Source organism: Nycticebus coucang, chromosome 7 (assembly GCF_027406575.1).
Source record: "Nycticebus coucang isolate mNycCou1 chromosome 7, mNycCou1.pri, whole genome shotgun sequence".
Classification (NCBI taxonomy): Eukaryota; Metazoa; Chordata; class Mammalia; order Primates; family Lorisidae; genus Nycticebus; species Nycticebus coucang.
Window position 1 is genome coordinate 23075232 of NC_069786.1, and position 9649 is coordinate 23084880.

Consider the following 9649-nt stretch of genomic DNA (forward strand, 5'->3'; position numbering starts at 1 on the left):
AAGACCACAAAGATCTTGGAAATATCTTTACTAAAAATATGCAGGACCCATGTGAATAAAGTTATAAACTCTGCTGAAGCAAAAAGGTTTAAAAATGCAGAAAGCTACTTTTTTCATGGATACAGAAATTCAATTTTGCATCATGTCAGTTGTCCTTTAGCCAATCAATAAATATAGTGTATGCTTAATGAAAATTTAAACATTTCTGTGTGTCTATCTGATTTTGGTTAATTTTACAATTAAATTATTTTAAAATTTTCCAGAAGAAGATAATTCTAGGAATAGCAAGATAAACTGTGCCAAAGAAAAGTAATGAGAGGGACTTGTCCTAAATATTGATAACATTAAGCCATATAATAAGACCTCTACAATTACCACAAGCCCTGCAGGTGCAGGACCAGAATAAATCACTGGAAAATAAGTTTTAAAAGTCTAAATATGTCTGTGACACATTGACAATTAAAATATGAGAAAGCAAGTATTTCAAATAGATGTGAGAAAGATGGATTATTCAATAACTACCAGTCATGGGATAATAAATAAGCCAGGGTTCACTCATTTCTCCAAACGAATTCCAGATATATCAAAGATTTAAATACAAAAACATATATAAAATATTGGAAATAGGAAAGGATTTATATGTGTTAAACAAATCTTAAAAGAAAATATTGACACATTTCATTACATAAAATTTTAAAGCACTACAGATAAAGTTTAAGGTCAAATAAAATTTATGAACAGTACTTGGATGTATTGGCAGAAAAAATATATTTTTAATAAACAACAAAATCCTCCCAACCCAAAAGAAAGATAAACAAAAATTATAAAGAGGAAATATAGACAAAATATTAAGTTTAATAAATGAATAGAAAGGATTGGCTTCATTAACAATCAATTAATGAAAATTAGAGATTGTTTATACTGTGTATCTGACTTTAAAATATTTCAGAGATGATTTATGAAATGTTTTTGGATATGTAGATAAAAGATACTCTCTTACACTTTTGGAGAAAATATAAGTTAGCACAACCTCTTCAGAGAAAAATGTAGTTCTATCTGTCCAAATTTTAAATGGAAAGTCTCATTGGCCTAGCATTTCCAACTCTTTAAGTCCTTATATAGAAATCCTTATATCAACGCATGAGCCTCCATTTTATCTTCCACTTTCTCCTCTCTGTCTGCCTGTCTCTCTATGGATGCCTGTAACCACAACGGTGCTAAACCTCCTGTAGTTTACAGTTAGGTGTCACTTAGCAATCAAGATGCATTTTAAATAGATTTTTAAGAAATGTTTCTTAATTAAGTTGGACTCAAACATACAGTCTCAATGAACTACCATTTCAAAAAATTGCAATGCACTACCATGTATTAAATACTTAAATCATATAAACAGGCACTGCTCAGTTCAGAAGGCACCTCTACAGGCTTCACTGCCTTAAGTCATATTGAGAGAACTTTATGTTTTGCTGAATAAGTCACCAACTGTATTAGTGAACTAGAATATTGGGCAGGATGTGTAAGAATGTATCAAAAAGTTTTATTCACTGAATACGATTCTAATATTTTCTATATATTCTTTTTTTGCTACTATATTTCTCTGTATTTTCTTCCTTCAAATGCTTCTTGCAGACCTACTATTAAGGGGGGAGCCATGTGATTCTGGTGATCCTTAACTATTGTTTATCTATAGAGATGTCAATTCCTCACAATTCGATGTATATATGTTGGTAATCATATCTATATTTGATCTATTTTATATTCCCATATGGTGAGCATTATAGTGTGTCCCCAGAGTTACCCATAAAGTCCCCATATGTAAGAAAAAATAGGAAAGTGTAGTTAAATGGACCTTTATTTATAAAATATTCATTACAATATTTTACAAAGAGGTGGCCAACATGTAAATTGCAAAATTTTACCAAATATTTACAAAATATTCTCTACGTATTGGACACTTCCTTGTAAAATTTTATAATAAATATTTTGTAAATGAAGGTACTTTTAGCTATAATTTTCCATTTTCCCTGTGTAAGTGACTTTATGTATATTGCCTGCATTTTTAATATACATATGTATGCATGTGTCATTGAAATAGTTACTGAGACATCACATATCTGGCATAAGAAGAAACAACTGTCGATACTAATGTCCAGATCAGAACTGGAAGCCTGTGTGATACTAGATTACAAATATTTCATCTTATGTAATGTTGGGTGTTTAGTACATGGGTACATGGGTGGTTTGCATTTCTTTTTTTCGTTTTAGATCAGCAATGTTATTTTTAACATTTACTCATTCTTTGTCCACTGAGCATTTATTGAATGTTTTCTGGAGGTATCCTAGCAAATGTTTAACCCTCTGCTTTCTGAGGGGGTACTGGGAAGCTCTTTCCATTCCAATTTGATGGTATAAATACTCCCACCAAATCTTATTTCAATCTACCACTGTGATGCCAACCAGCCTACACAATTCCTGAACTTTAACAATGTTAGCAAACCAGCGTAAGTCCAAAACAAGACACCATGGATTTTCTCATAAATACAAGACATTTTGTTAGGTTTCAGGAAAAAAATAGAAATAATGTGATTTTCATTTTTGAATAATCCAGGGTCTAGTAAAAGAAAATGATAATCAGTGACACAAATTATCGTAGCTTCTAAAAAATAAAATATTTTTAAAGTCTATTGTCTCTTTCACCTTCTCATGTTTTAGATGACTATTTGTAATACTGTTCCCAACTAAAATTTAATTTTAATCATTCTTAAAGCATTAGTAATTATATTTTGCCCTATAGATTAGCTAGAAATAACTGGTCAATCAAAACTGCTTCAAACTCTTTTGTTCTTCCTATTTCCAGTGAACAAAAAATTCTTTAATGGTAGTTCGACTTATATCTTCTCCCTACGTGACACTTACCACTTCTATAATAAATCAGAAAAGAATTAAATGATAATAACTCCCCAAGTTAGATGCAATAATTACTACAATCACAAACATCATCATTGTTCAATGTTAATATATTTTTCCTACAACACAACAAGAAAATTATTTACTTCCAAGAAGATGAATAATAACTCAGACACGTGTTATGATAATACGTAACAGGGTAAACATAAAATTTCTTTGAAACATAAACACAACCTGTGTTTTATATTGTTTTTGTTTGTTTGTTTGTTTTTGAGATAGAGCCTCAAGCTGTCACCCTGGGTAGAGTGCTGTGGCATCACAGCTCACAGCAACCTCCAACTCCTGGGTTTAAGAGATTCTCTTGCTCAGCCTCCCAAGTAGTCAGGACTACACGCACCCACCACAATGCCGGCTATTTTTTTTTTTTTTTTTTTTTTTGGTTGCAGTTGTCATTGTTGTTTGGCAGGCTTGGGCTGGATTCGAACCTGCCAGCTCTGGAGCATGTGGCTGGTACCTTAGGCACTTGAGCTACAGGCTCAGAGCCGTGTTTTTTATATTCTGTATGTTGGCATTTGTAAATTTTATGCTTAAAGAAAATTTTTAAATTTCATAGACTGGGGTCTTGATTAGGAAAAGCCTAATGTTGATGAAGGGAGATGAGATGACTTAAACATGCTTTCTCCCCTGGAACAAACCATGTTCTTCATAATCTAAACAAATGACCATTTATATGGGAGAAGCCAGTTTCACTTATCAAAGATGTGGGTGGTTTGAAGGTAGGCTAAATGACAAATTACTAAAGAATTGTAAGTATGTCATTTTAGGTGCTAGAACTGATTTGTTTTTATGAGTGGGTAGTAAGAAGAAACTATTGTATAAAATCCTTTATGTGAAAATTGCTATCCTTATCAGAGTGTCATCAGTTCAACTCTGTCAATCTGATGATCTGCAGTGAGAAAGATGATCTCCAGAGACAAATGTTCAATGATGAAACACCACCATTGACATAAAGCAATTTTCCTTCCCTACCCACAACAACAAAAGCCTCTTTCGGAGCAATGGCTTCTTTGCCAAGCTTCCAGGAACATATATGTACAGTGCTGACCATAGCCAGAACTGTTGCTTGTACATACACATGTATTATTACTTTCTAAAATTACACAAATGCTGTTTCCACATACATTTATTAGAAAGCATTTCTATAATCACAGTAGTTTTCGATACTATTCGATATTATTGTCTCAAGCTATCAATACAAGGAAACCAACCATAACACTAAGATCTGTAGACTTTCTGATACAAAATTAACTAGAATTTTAAAATAGCAGCCATTAAATATAAGCCATAGAATAGTAAAACAATAAGCAAGTGAGGGCAACCTTGATATTTGTTGAATAAACATGTCTTGAGCTAATTAGTATGTTTTAAATAACACTAAATGAATGTTACGACATAAAGAATGTTAAACTTGAACCTTGTCATAAACAGAATCTTGGGGAAGACAAGAAATATTGGCAAATAAGCAAGTATTTACAAAAGAACATGATGGCTAATTCGTTACAGGTATGCACAAGACATGATAAAAACACAGGGGAGAGATTAAATAATAAAGGGCATGTCTTTTTAAGGTTGAAATATTTCCTATTGAAAGACAAATGAGAGAATATTCACTAGAGAAAGAAAATGGTAGCAAAGTTACTTCCTTCTGGCAAAGCCTCTGATCCTCAGTTTGTGTGTAGAGGCAGATTTGGAATATAGTATCTCTCTAATGTGTCATCTGTTTTTCAATCCTTGTAAGTAACTTCATGTAGTTTAGATTTTCAGTACCATCTACTCAATAGCATTAAGACAGTCCCTGTTCTAGTGAACTAACAACTTACTTACTTTCATACATATAATAAAGCTATGCTCAATAGCAAAGTATATTAGTTCGTCTCATATCAAATGTTGGTGGTAGGAATCATGAACAAGTATTAAGTTATACCCTAGCTTGCTTTTCATGTTTGCCAAGTTTGTGTTTAATTTTGAGATATTTTATTTATGTTGTGTGGTAGACAACTTAATACGTCAACTTGACTGGATTAAGGGTTGCCCAGACAGCTGGTACAACATTATTTCTGGGTATGTCTATGAGGGTGCTTTTGGAAGAGATTAACATTTGAATCAATGGACTGTGAAGATCCACTCTCACAAATGTGTGCAGACATTCCATTCTTTGAGGGCCCAAATAGAGCTAAAAGGCAGAGGAGGGGTAAACTTTCCCTCTCTCTTCTTAGTCGGGATATTCACCTTCTCCTTCTCTTCAACATTTAAATTCTTGGTTTGCAAGTCTTCAAACTCTTGAGACTTACACCAGCGCCAGCCACTTCTCCACACCCATACTTACATCAATTCTCAGGTCTTCAGACACAGGCTGAGTTATACCACCAGCTGTCCTATTTCTCCAGCTTGCAAATAGCACAACACAAAGCTTCTTGGCCTCTATAATACCATAAACTAATTCTCATAACAAATATCTTTATATATTGGTTCTGTTTCTCTAAAGAACTCATGACTAACCCTCCATAAGCCAGATTTCTAAATTCCCACTGGAATATACCTTAGCAAAATGTACCTTTTATGTCTCTTTAGTCTCAAGAGGTCACTGACCAAAACACACAGGAATAAGCAGTACATGCTTATTGAACACTTTTAAAACTCATAACACTATCTGCTAAGATTTTGTCCAGGTTCCAGCATGTAGAACATCTTCTGGTACAGCCATCAGCATGTTGCAGATTTGTGCTTAACATCTTCGGGGCACTCCTGATTACACTTAGATTGCATTCTTATTAGCACTCACACAATTTAGTTCTTTTAAAAGCATATGTTTTCTATTTGCACTCTTCTTTTCTGAAGTCTTATCTCCTCTGTAGTAGTATTTACTCAACATTCCCTGAGCTCTTTTGAGAAATAACGGTACACATCATGGGATTTGCCAAGCATTAATATTCCATAAAGGATCTCAAGGAGTCTGTGGTTCACTGACTCGGTTGCCTTTGAAGGCATATTTCTATATCAACATTGAGTTCTGTTCCTCCTTTGCAGAGCTGAGCATTAATATTAAGCCCTACATATGATGAGGGTAAGTTGTATTCATATAAGCTCAAAGTATACCTTATTCATTTGCATTTCTTTTTTCCCTAGGTTACTAGGACATGTTGAAAGAAGGAGCCTATCATTCAGGTTATATCAACAAGAAAGATATCAACAAGATAAGGAGAAAAATATTTCATGGATAACTTTTAATATAAAATAAGGTAATGAACATAGTTTGGGGCAAAATATAATAAAATAAGGGTCAAGTTTAATTCACCTTTGTATAATACAATGCCTAGTACATATTTTTTAAATTAATAAGCATTGATTAAAATAACTAAGTATGGGTGGTCCAACTAGATCATTGAACTAAATCTGCTCATGCCTCATTTTTGCATAGCTCATAAATATAGTCAGCTCATGCATTAGGATGGCATCTATGGTTACTGTCATGCTGCAAACACATAGTATGTGGCCTCTTAGCCTGTACAGTTTAAACAATTTATCTACGCCTTTATGAAAAATGTTTCCTAACTCTTGGACAGGAGAATATTTGAAAATAGGAAAAAATAAGAAATCACTTGTCATCTTTTCCATGAGCTGATTCCTATGTAGTTACAATTCAAACATGTACAAAAGTATTTTTCTATTTACCACACCACATGCCTTTTTTGCAATTTCCAGGGTGAGAAAATACTAATAGTTATAATAGTATTGTCATGAGTAAATATGTTGTCTGGCCACCCCTGCCCCTGGGCTCAGTTTCCACACTTGAGACATAAGCAGAAGCCTCTAGGTAACCTGTAAGGTGCTTCCACCTCTGCCCCTTGGATTTTAGGTGTCCTTCTCACAGTCTTTCACATACATGTAACTTGAGAGGTTGCATGTATGATCACCTATTTAATTCTAATACATCTAAGGGCAGCTGAGAGTTCAAGTTCTAAATTCTCCCCTCACACACAAAAATGATCTGTGCTAAAGCCCCATCATATGGCTCCTACTTGTAGATCAGATCTTGGAATTTTCATACTCAGAAGAAATGAACAGTGCTTCAGCTCTATTAAAAGGAGATGATGCCACACTTCCATTGCCTATGTGTTCTTTTCCTAGAAACCAGATAACGAGTATCAACTTTAGAAATAAAATAAGCTAGCCGGGCGTTGTGGCGGGTGCCTGTATTCTCAGCTACTCGGGAGGCTGATGCAAGAGAATTGCTTAAGCCCAGGAGTTGGAGGTTGCTGTGAGCTGTGTGAGGCCACGGCACTCTACCGAGGGCCATAAAGGGAGACTCTGTCTCTACAAAAAAAAAAAAAAGAAAGAAATAAAATAGGCATATGCACATGAAGAATGGAAACTAAATAACCTTATGCTAAATGATAGCTGGGTCATAGATGAGATTAAGAAGGAAATTGCCAAATTTTTGGAACAAAATGATAATGAAGACATGAATTATCAGAACCCGTGGGAAATTCATAGTGTTGCAAGCCTTCTTCAAGGGAATGGAAGGAGAGGAAGTGGACAACTTAATGGGACATCTCAAGCAACTGGAAAAGGAAGAACATTCCAACCCCAAACCCAGCAGAAGAAAGGAAATAACTAAAATTAGAGCAGAATTAAATGAAATTGAAAACAAAAGAATTATTCAAAAGATCAATGAATCAAAAAGTTGGTTTTTTGAAAAGGTTAACAAAATTGATAAACCTTTGGCTAACCTAACCAGAAATAGAAAATTTAAATCCCTAATATCATCAATCAGAAATGACAAAGGTGAAATAACAAAAGACACCTCAGAAATTCAAAGAATCCTTAATGAATACTACAAAAAACTCTATCCTCAGAAATATGAAAATCTAAAAAAAAAATTGACCAATACTTGGAAGCACACCACCTTCCTAGACTTAGGAAGAAAGAATTGGAAACACTGAACAGACCTATATCAAGTACTGAAATAGCATCAACTATATGAAATCTCCCAAAAAGGAAGAGTCCAGGACTAGATGGCTTCATATCAGAATTCTACCAAACCTTTAATGAGGAACAGTACCTTTATTACTTAACCTTTTCCAAAACATCAAAAACAGAAGAAATACTTCCTAACACATTCTATGAAGCAAGTATCACCCTGATCCCCAAACCAGAAAAAGACCCAATAAGAAAAGAAAATTATAGACCAATATCTTTAATTAATATAAATGCAAAAATATTCATGACCCTAGCAAACAGAGTCCAGCAACACATCAAACAAATTACACACCATGACCAAGTGGGTTTTATCCCACGGGCTCAAGGTTGGTTCAATATACGTAAAACTATAAATATAATACGTCAAAATAAAAAACAAAGATCAAATGATTCTCTCAATTGATGCAGAAAAAAGATTTTGACAATATCCAGCATCCTTTCATGATCAGAACACTTAAGAAAATAAGTATGGAAGGGACATTTCTTAAACTGATAGAGGCCATTTACAGCAAACCCAAAGCCAATATCATGTTAAATGGAGTAAAATTGAGAACATTTCCACTCAAATAAGGAACCAGGCAAGGTTACCCATTGTCTCCATTGCTTTTTAACATTTTAATGGAAGTCTTAACCATTGCAATCAGTCAAGAGAAGGCGATCAAGAGTATCCAGAAATGGTCAGAAGAGATCACTCTTTGCAGATGATATGATTTTATACCTGGAAAACCCTAGGGACTCAACTATAAAACTCTTAGAAGTGATCAAGGAATACAGCAGCATCTCAGGATACAAAATCAACACTCACAAATCAGTAGCTTTTATATATAACAACAATAGTTAAGCTAAAAAAACAGTCAAGGACTCTACTCCTTTTACAGTAGTGCCAAAGAATATGAAATATTTGGGAATTTACCTAACAAAGGACGTGAAAGATCTCTATAAAGAGAACTATGCAACGCTGAGAAAAGAAATAGCTGAAGATGTTAATAAATAGAAAAACATACTGTGCTCATGGCTGGGAAGAATCAACATTGTTAAAATGTCCATATTACCCAAAGCAATATACAAATTTAATGCAATCCCTATCAAAGCACCACTGTCATACCTTAAAGATCTGGAAAAAAATAGTACTTCATTTTATATGGAAACAGAAAAAAACATGAATAGCCAAGACATTACTCAGAAATAAAAACAAATCAGGAGGAATCATGTTACCAGACCTGAGACTATACTATAAATCTATAGTGATCAAAACAGTATGGTACTGGCACAAAAAGAGAGAAATAGATGCACGGACCAGAATAGACAACCAAGAGATGAACCCAGACACATATCGTCATTTGAGCACCCATAAAAAATATAAATTGGGGGAAAGATTTCCTATTTAACAAATGGTGCTGGGTGAACCAGCTGGCAACTTATAGAAGACTGAAACCAGACCCACACCTTTCACCATTAACAAAAATTGACTCTCATGGATAAAACATTTCAACTTAAGACATGAAACTATAAAGATTCTTGGAGAGAATGCAGGAGAAACACTTGAATAAATTGGCCTTGGAGAATACCTAATGAAGAGAATCCCTGGGCAATTGAAGCAACACCAAAAATACATTACTGGGATCTCATCAAACTAAAAAGCTTCTACACAGCCAAGAACACAGTAAGTAAAGCAGGCAGACAGCCCTCAGAATGGGAGAGG